Here is a 10,358-nt window from a genome sequence, read left to right on the forward strand (position 1 = left end):
CTCCTAATTAAGGGTCCAGAGATATCCTACACTCTACTCCTGCACTTCGTTTTGTCCATTCAGTTCTTTTTGTTGCCATATCCTTTGTTAAATTATTAGCTCATCATCTTGTTCTGTTTAATGTCATATCTATTGTTAAATATAAGCTCTCAAATCATTTCTCACTACTTTGACCCATGTTCCTTAGCCCTTTTAGCCCCGTCAACTTGTAATTAATCACTTCTTATGGGGGGTGTTAATGGTTTTTTATGCACATGACCAATCTAATCTACTTTTTGTTGGAATATTGTTTCTTCGAATAACTTCATTTCTATTCCTATCTACTATACTCATTTGTTGGAATATTGTTTCTTGAGTGCCTAACACTCTGCCCTATATACATAGCTGACCTTACAAGTAGACATGTTCATGGGCCGGGCTGGGCTCGAGCTGAGCTTTTACTCATCATTAATGGAAATACGTTAGGCCCGAGCCCGAGCCCGGCCCTGATAAAAAGCCCAAAGCCCGAGCCTGATCTAATAAAAAAATTATAATTTTTCCTATTCAAATTAGAATTAAAAATTCAGATGGTTTTTTTTCCTATTTAAATAAACAATGGGCCTACAAGATGGTTTTTTTCCCTTTCTTCTACGTTTTAAAACACAGTTTTACATTCTTAAATAAAAAAAAATTATTCAAATGGACATAATCACATAACCCTTTTTAAGTCTAATTTTAGGTCAGGCTGGGCCGGGGCTGGGCTATTTTGACAAAACCAGAGCCTGGCTTGAATTGATTGCGGGCTGGGCTTTTTGGCCCGAGTTTAAGCCCGCAGGCCTATAAACATGTTCAAGCCTGTCCCGGGGCCGGGCCGACCCGTCAGGCCACCCGGCCCATGAACAGGTCTACTTACAAGTTACAACTAGGAGTGTAACTTGGGTCGGTTGGTTAAGGTCAATCCAAGCCCAAACATATACGTGCAAGACTTGGGTTTGGGTCTAGCCCAACCCAAGGTTAAGCCTGTTTATTAACCCAAGCCCAACCCTAGCTTGACCCAGCACAGCTTGGGCTGGGTTCGGGTTTGGATTGAGCTTGAGTGTGTTGGTTGGATTTGAAAGAATTTATTTATAATTTTATATCGCCATCTTTCATTGGGCTTTATGGCTCAATTTAAGAGAACTAATATCTGTACAAATTTTATTTTCAAATGTGTATATATATATATCATTAAAAAATATATTTTTACACAAATATAATTTGTTTGGGTGTATTTGGGATGGGTTGGGATAGATGGCTCTGGCTACATGAGGCTTCAACATTTCTGGCCCAGGCTAACCCCACAGCTTGAAAACTCAGGGCCAACCCCGGCTCAACATATAGGGTTTTGGGTGCACCCTTATTTTTCCTATCATGCCCTAAATCTATGGGTGATATCCTCAATTTCTCCCTTGTTATTAATTATCCAACCAAGGTTATATAAAACATCGCATTGGGTTATTTCTTAGTCTCTATTCTTAAATGTCCCATGATTTGCACTTTTTTGTTATTAAATTTATTTACTTATAAATTTAATTTTGCATTTAATCCTTTATTAATTTTATTAATTAAAATAATGCCATTAATAAACCAGATGCACCATGGGACCTTTGGACTATGTTATTTAGGATTTATGATTATTTAAGTTTTGTATTGACTAGTAATTAAACATGTGTGTTGCACATATGAATTTTTTTTCATACTAATTACTTTAATTTTAGATATATCATAGTTAATATATAAATTAAAAATTAATAAAAGTAACAATATGACTAAAAATAAACTTAAATACTTGTACTAAATGTGCACGTGCAAAAATTTTAAAATTTTTATTTAATATGATGATTATATAACATTAGAAATGCTTTGAAATGTCTTTGACAACATTCTATACTTTTTTATTTTTTGTGTTAAATCTTTTTTAAATATTTATTATTCAATTATGTCATCATGGATTTCTTTGAAAAGTTAGATCATTGACCCATCATTTAAAGAGGAAAATAGCTTTGCTTTTGGATCAGTTTTAAATTATATATTTCATCTACATTATATAAATAATTTTTATTTATCACACTTAATTTTTGTTTGACATAATTAATATATAATTTTTATATATTCTTTTGATTACTTGTACTTTTTTATTAGTTTTTAAATATTTATTATTTAACTATCATATCATCAATTAATCGATTGGACCTAAACCACTAACCCACGACCCAAAAAAAAAAGTTTGATTTATAGGTTGATATTAAATGTATAATATTATAGATGTACCCAATATTTTATTTTTGTAAATATATAACGTTATATCTTATGAATAACATTTATTTTTGCAATTCTTTGTATTTTCTATTTTAAAAATGTTATTATTTGACTATGACATCATTTCATTTCTAGGTTGATTTTAATTTTGGCATTCCATTTTCATCATTTATAAAAATACTTTTTACACTTCATACTTATTTTTGTTCAGTATAATGAATATACAATATTAATGACATGTCCAATTCTTTTTTTGTATTATATATTTCATTTATTTATTTTTATTATTTAATTATGGCATTATTTATTAACGCATTTGACCCCAAATGGTTGAATTGCTTACCCACCATCGAAAGGGAAGAAAATGGTTTTTTTTTTATGTTATTAAAATTAATGTTGTGGATTTTATTAGTAGAATTTAATAATGAGAAAAGTATCTCTTAAATATAGGATTTAATAAAAGAATATACCTTAGATATGAGACTTAATGAGAGATAATAGGAAAATAGTTTTACTTCCAATGGGTTTTAAATTTTGCATTCTATTTCCATTTAAAAAAAAAACAATTCTTATTTATCATCAATGTTTTCAACCTGTTGTTGATTTGGCCGATTGAACCGTTCAAACTATCACTCGACCTTGATCCTAGGTTTGGTTCTGTTGAAACTCTCCCTTTTAGTTAAAAACCGTCTAACCTAAGTGGTTCAACCATTGCCCTGTTTGACCTAGTAATCAGGTTATAGGTTGCACACTTAATTATATGCAAGCTTTTGGAAGCCATAACTTTGCACTCTGATGTCTGATTGGGGTTATCTTTCTTTTTATTATTTTGAGTAACTTTTCAAGATCTATACGTCCCAAGGGCCTTAGGCACTTTGCCTTGCTATTTTCATAAAAAAAAAAACCTTTTTTGGCCCCAAATTGCATTTTTAATATTTTGTATAAATAAAAAATTAAAATATGAATTAAAAAACATAAATAAATGTAACATAGTACATATATTATATGTTTAATATGTAAAATATATAGAAAACATAACTATAATATATATAAAATATAATTATACTATTTATTGATAAAATATGTATTTTCACACACACACATAGTGTTAACGCAGAGCTGTTTGACTCATTTTACCTTGATGGTCGAACCGGTGACCTATGACTCGAAGGCAAAAGCAGGTCGACCTCTGGATCGGTTTTTAAAACATTGTATATCATACTTATTATTGTTTAATATGTCAAATATATGATGTTAAAACATTCCCATTTTTTTAATTTTTATATTTTTTATTTTATATATTTTTGAATTTTATTATTTAATTGTGGCAACATAGATTAGCCCATTTGACCCAAATGGTTTAATTTCTTACCACCACCTACATGAAAAAACTATTTTTTTCCAAATAGATATTAAAAGTATTAGTTTTTATGTTATTGAAATTATTAATTTATTGTGTATGGATTTAATTATAGAATTTAATGATGAGAAAAAATAAAAAAGCCTTAAATATATGATTCAATAAAGGTGAATGCAAATTAATACCTTAAATGTTGGATTTAATGAGAGAGAATTAAATGCATTGAAAATCTTAAAATTACCTATTTTCAACTCATTTAATATCAATAACCAACTACCCTATTTGCCGTCATTTTTTATCAATAAATTTAAATATAGAGGGATAACTTTTGTCTTTAAAAAATTCCAAAAATATTCTTGAGGCTATTCATACTTTTTAGAATAGTATAGATATGAAAAAACGGATGGAGTTGGACTTTTCTTTTATGTTGGTGCAGTGGTTGTGCACCACTAATACACAAGACATTTCCTTTATATAAAATGACCATGTTATTAGCAAAAGTTTAAAATGCTTGTGCCCAGCTTAAATATTTAAATTAACAATATAATCGATTTGGAACAGCAAAAACTGGCACAAATAGTCATAATTAAGGGTTGCTTGATACATGTATGATTTTGTTTCTTAAAATAAAAACAATTGTCGCATTAGCAAAATCATACTAAAATGTTGTTGAGCATCATTTGCTGGAAGAGCTCGAATCTGTGAATCTGAAATAGAGAGGCCAAATTTTGATTGAATCTGATTTAATGATAATTGTATCAAATGTTAATATTTGTTTATGATTAATGTTATCATGTGCACGAATGAGTATGCCCTGGATTGCAGTAAATTTTAAGTGGATGCTTATAAAAGTAAACCTTTCTTTTAAAGGTTTTGTTTTTTTGCAGTGCAAAATTTGTTTGCACTGATGCAAAACCATGGTAATGCATATGATTTATGATTTGGATGCAATTTTCGATTTATTTTTGTTTTAAAATTTACCTTATTTTATTTGTATGTAAGGATAAACAAAACCAGAGAGAGAGAGGGGTCCACCGCAGTAGATAAGGATAAGGAGAGCCTATAGTTCCACAGATTTGATCAATACTCCCATTCGTTGACTCCAACTGACCATCTCAATTATTGAATCATCTAGGGATGTCAACAGGTCCAGTCTGGGTCAGGCCCGACCGGAATTAAAACCGATCCGATAAGAAATATCAAGGAATTAGAGCCAAATTAGACCTAAAAGGGTCTGCAATTTTAGACTTAGAATCGAACCGATCGATTCTCTAGATAATTGGGTCTGTTCCAATGGATCCGATTATAATAAACCTACTTATAATAGTTCCGGATCCTGAAACCAGAATCGGTTCAGGCCCAACATTGACAACCCTAGGGTCATCACCTCATCGGCATCTCAGTTTATAAGTTTGGGCCCAAGACATTCCATCCTGTTGATGGAGTAAATTTTGAGAAGTCAGTATGGTATTTCAAAGTCCTGTGGCATGTCGAGTGGAGTATTCTTTTGGTTTCATTCCACACAGCTTAGCAATGGAAATATGAAGTTTAGGCAAAAGATGAGCCGATGATATGTATGTGTATCGGCACGTACAAAATTTCTGAAAACCAGACTTCCTGAATGGATTTAAGTGTATTGAATTTTAGTTAACGTCTCTCTCACTTATTTTTATGGATTTGTTTTGGTCTAATGTTAGTAGTGAATTATCCATATCTTTTTTTCTTATAAAGACTATTGTTAAAGCAGTTTTACACTTTTTTGGACCCAAAATATCTTTGTTATTTATCTAGCTTGTAGATAGATTTTTTAGCTTGTAAAAATTTGCAATTGTTATTGTCAATAAATGAATTGTATTTCAACATTTTCAATAAATTAATCATTTCTCTAATTCTTAAAATTAATTGTATTTCAACATTTTCAATAAATTATCTCTCTATAGGGATATTAAAACAATAATTGCCCAGTTTAAAAATTAAATAAAATGTAGCAATTAGCACATATTCTGAAAAGTTGTTTCAGCTTCAATGCAATTACTGACACTTTTTTACACGGAGAAGTGGGACAGGCCCAATGCAGATTCTGATTTCCACTGCAGACCTATAAACATTCGAAAGGTCAAAAATCCCCATTCTACACACCAATGCCTGTCCGCGAATTTTCATCAATTTTGACCTGGCATCCACTCCAACTGTATTTTGGGCCTACAAATTCTGACCCTGGGCTGATTGGTCATTCTCCCCTTTTTTACATGGTTTTAAGACCATAGTTGACTTAGGTGGTCAAATCATTCGATTTAGAAACTGGTCAGTTATCCAATTTTGTTTGTCACCAGGCACAGATTTACTGAAAAAACATTGAATTGATCAATGAACAGATGATTCAGATGGTTGAACGGCTAAAGAATTTGACCCAGATAATGGATTTTGAGTCATTTTTATTTCAAAGAAGTATGGACAGGCCCATTGCAGAATTCTGATTTCCATTGCAGATCTACAACATCTCAAAAGGTCAATTACCCCCTCCTTATGCACCAATGCCTGTCCGTGAATTGGCATCAATTCCAAGTTGGCACCTACCCCAACTGTACTTTGTGCCTATGAATTCTGACCCTGGGCTGAACCGTCATTCTCCCTTTTTATTTTTACCATTCGACCCAGATACCAGTGACCAAAGTGGTTTTATTTCTGGGCGGTTTTTAAAACTTCGTTTTTATAGGACTTTGTTGTTGATTCCCTTAAGGCTATGTTTGGTTGCAGTTCAATTTTATTTGCATTAGTACAAATGCATGAAAGTGCAAATGAAAAGAATGCAAATTTTGATTTAATTTTGTTCAGGGTTATACTTTATTCTGCTCAAGTCTTATTTTACTTCATTTGTAATGGCAATCAAACAAAATATGATAAAATTTGAAATAAAAATAAATACAAATTTGCACCTAATCATTTGCACAACGCCACAATCATAGTTTTGCATCACTGCGAATTTGCACTACAATCAAACAACACAGCCTAAATTTCAAAAGTTAGGGAGTTTAAGAGAAAGAAGTGACAGAGGCTTGCAAAGAATATTGTGTATTATTTTGTATGTATTTGTATTCTAGCTCTACATATTTGTATTTGTACTCCTTCCAAAATCTCAGTTTGGAAGGGAATACAAATATGAAAAAGAGAGTTCAAAAAGGACATTATTTATATGAGAAAGACAAATGGAGTTGGAATTTTTTTTTATCAAGTTGTGCTAGTGGTTATGTACCATTAGTATACAAGGCCTTTCGTTTATATATATAAGATGACTTAATGCCATATGATGAAGGAAGATTTCGCCCGACCTCACAGTTATGTGACACGTGGCAAAAACAACAGCTCGGCAAAAAAGCAAGCCTAAGGCGTGAACACCAAGGGGACACCAGCGGACCGAACTCCCTACTGGGGGCCCGAACTCACCCTTGGCCCAAAATCAGAAAGTAATCTGAACTGGCCAACCTCGCAAGAGCTCGGGATATACCTCGTCAAACTGGCTAACCTTGTAACAGCTCGGGGTATACCTCGCCGAACTGGCCAACCTCACAACAGCTCGGGATATACCTCGCCGAACTGGCCAACCTTGTAACAGCTCGGGGTATACCTCGCCGAACTGGCCAACCTCGCAACAGCTCGGGATATACCTCGCCGAACTGGCCTTGTAACAGCTCGGGGTATGCCTCGTCGAACTGGCCAACCTTGTAACAGCTCGGTGTATACCTCGCCGAACTGGCCAACCTTATAACAGTTCGGGATACACCTCGTCGAAATGACTGCCCTATAGATACCTCCGAACTCAAGACTTCGCCTCGCTCACCACCGCATCACCTTCTGGGCACCAAAACCAAACAAGTCGTACCATGCCTGACACTGAGGAAGTCCGTGCCCGAGGGTGCCGCACCTGACTGACTTGGGATCTGACGCTTGGCGGCCGCACTCTAAACGGCCACCTGCCACCGCCACTGACACCGCCATCTCCATTTAGAGAGACGGTTAGGCAGTGACGGTTCTGTCCCAGCAGAAAGGACGACGGCCGAATTGACAAGCGCAAGGGTAATCATACCCGACCTGACAAGGGCCTCGGAGCGAGTGCGCGAAGTGATTATAAGAGCCCCCTGCCCCCAACAAACGAGGTATGCAAACTTTGCGCTATCTGGTTTTATCTTGCTTTTGAAGGATTCTAACTTAAGCTTCGGAGCCGCTACCCCGGGTTCCCCCCAGAACTTCCTCATCTCCTCCGTTTCAGGTTCCCTGCTACCCAGTTCAGAAGCAAGGTCGTTGACAGCTAAGACCGGCCGGATCGCGCTTCATCAATTGGCGCCGTCTGTGGGAACGCTTCAAAAAGCCTCCCTCCAAACTTCCATAACCCCTTTTCTTCAAAAAACCCAACACTCATGGCCTCTTCCAGCAACGTCAGACGTGGCACGGAGACAAACACCATCGGGGAACAACTTCAAGTCCCCGTGGTGTGCGTTGGACAGTTCACCATCCCCCTTTCGGTGGATGGGATCCCCAGCTTGAACGCGCCACAAGCAGTGGCGCCCGTAAACCTTCCTACCACAAGCATCCCCTTTCCTCCCCCTATTGAGACAACCTTTACTGAACCGGCTGCCGTCCCCCTAGCAGCCAACCAAAACCGGTTGGACGACCTGATGCAGTGCATGCGGGCAATGTAAGCCCAAATGCAACAGTTCCAGCAGCACCAGCTTGACCAGCACCGAGTGCTGCACAACATCTCCCAGTATCACTATCAACAGCAGTTCCCTCAACTGCCACTGAACCAACCACTACTTCCACCTCGCCACCCCGCTCCAAGGTCGGTCAAGGCCTCCCCGCAGGATGGACGCCCCCACCAGGGAAAGGCCTCCCGGCCCCAGAACCCCCCTAACAGTCAGGCCTCGTCCCCAGGCCGAAGAGAGAAAAAAATCATCCCCACCTCGCAGCTCGCAGGCGGGTCGGGAACCTCGCCCGTGAGATCGGCACCTCGGCACTCCAAGACCGAGTTCCCGCTCACGGAAAACCGATCCGGCACCCTGGCGGCAGACTACCAGCATTCCGGGCCCATCGAGCTCGGTAACACGGAGGCCAACAGCGCCAGTACAAGGCCCACTCAACAACGAAGGCACCGGCGAAGTCTCCGAACCGTCACCCGTGTCTTGTCAGAGCTCAGAGGCAAAGAGATGAGCTCGGACGAGGTAGGAGCTGCCCCGATTCTCTCGGTTCCTTCCCCCCTCGTATCAGAACTCCTGGCGGTCCCCTTACCTAGAAATTTCAAGCTCCCACCTCTGGACAAGTACGACGGGTCCTTCGACCCCAACGACCACGTTGACGCTTTCCAGTCCCAAATGCACCTCGCCAGGGCCAGTGAATTGTGCATGTGCGTGGCCTTCACCACCACCCTCAGGGGGGTAGCCCGCACTTGGTACAGGAACCTGGCCCCCGAGTCGATAAAGTGCTGGGCCCAGTTCATGCAGGTCTTCACCGCACACTTTGTCACCAGCCAACGGTGCCCCAGAACAGAGGAAAGCATCTTCGGAGTAATCCAAAGGGAAGGAGAATCCATCCAAGAATCCATCCAGGGCTACATCAAGCGATTCAATGAAGCATGCTTGCAGATACCGCGGTTCGACCCCGCAGTGCAGCTCGCGGCGGCCAAAAGAGGGGTAACGCACAAAGAATTCAAATGACACATGGTGGCTAACCAACCCGCAACCGTGGCCGAATTCCTCAAGCTCGCAGACAAGTTCATGAGGACAGAGGAAGAAATCAACCAACGAACCGAAGGCGAGCTCTCCAACCCGGTCGACAAGAAAAACCCAGTTCGGGAGCCGAAGCCGAACCAGTCGTTCCGAGCTCCCCTAGCAGTTTGGACGGATTACGCGCCGTTAAACACAAGGTGGACCGAGATCTTAATGACGATCAAGGACGCCCCGTACGTGAAGTGGCCACCTCGCCTAAAGGGAAATCCGAACGAGAGAAATAAGAATTTGTATTGTAGTTTCCATAGAGACCATGGTCATAGTACCGAGCAGTGTAATAACCTCTGGGACGAGATAGAGGGGCTCATCCGTCGCGGATACTTGAGAAACTTTGTATAGCACAACAATAATAACAATAAGGCAGGTCGGCAAGGAGAGCACGAAAAGGATGCCCCTGAGTCTAGCAGCAGACCTGCTGAACCATTGCAGCGACAGCCTCCGGAAGAGAGGCCAGTTCGGGGAACCATCCATGTAATTGTGGGAGGTTCGGTGGTAGCAGGGTGTACCTCGGCAGTGGCCCAGACTTCAGTTCGTGAAGCGGCCCTCGAGGAATGGAACCTCCCAAAGAGACCAGACCGAAGAACCAATATTCTTCACGGAGGACGACGCGCGAGGGGTCCGCTACCCCCATGATGACGCGCTTGTCATTAAACTAAGGATCAGCGACTTCGAGGTCAGACGCGTACTCGTAGATTCGGGCAGCTCAGCGGACATCCTCTTTAAATCAGCGTTTGACCAGCTACAGTTATAGAGGAGCGAGCTGAAGCCCGCGAACACTCCCCTGGTGGGTTTCAGCGGAGAGGAAGTCAGGCCCCTCAGAAAAATAACAGTACCTATGGAAGTCAGCACATGGTCTTGTGCGGTCAGACTCAACCATGATTTCCTGGTGGTCGCAACCCCCTCCCCATAGAATGCCATAATAGGGCGGCCGATCACGCATA

The sequence above is a fragment of the Nelumbo lutea genome, chromosome 2 (assembly GCF_056320005.1).
Source record: "Nelumbo lutea isolate HS-2025 chromosome 2, American lotus-T2T, whole genome shotgun sequence".
Taxonomy (NCBI): Eukaryota; Viridiplantae; Streptophyta; class Magnoliopsida; order Proteales; family Nelumbonaceae; genus Nelumbo; species Nelumbo lutea.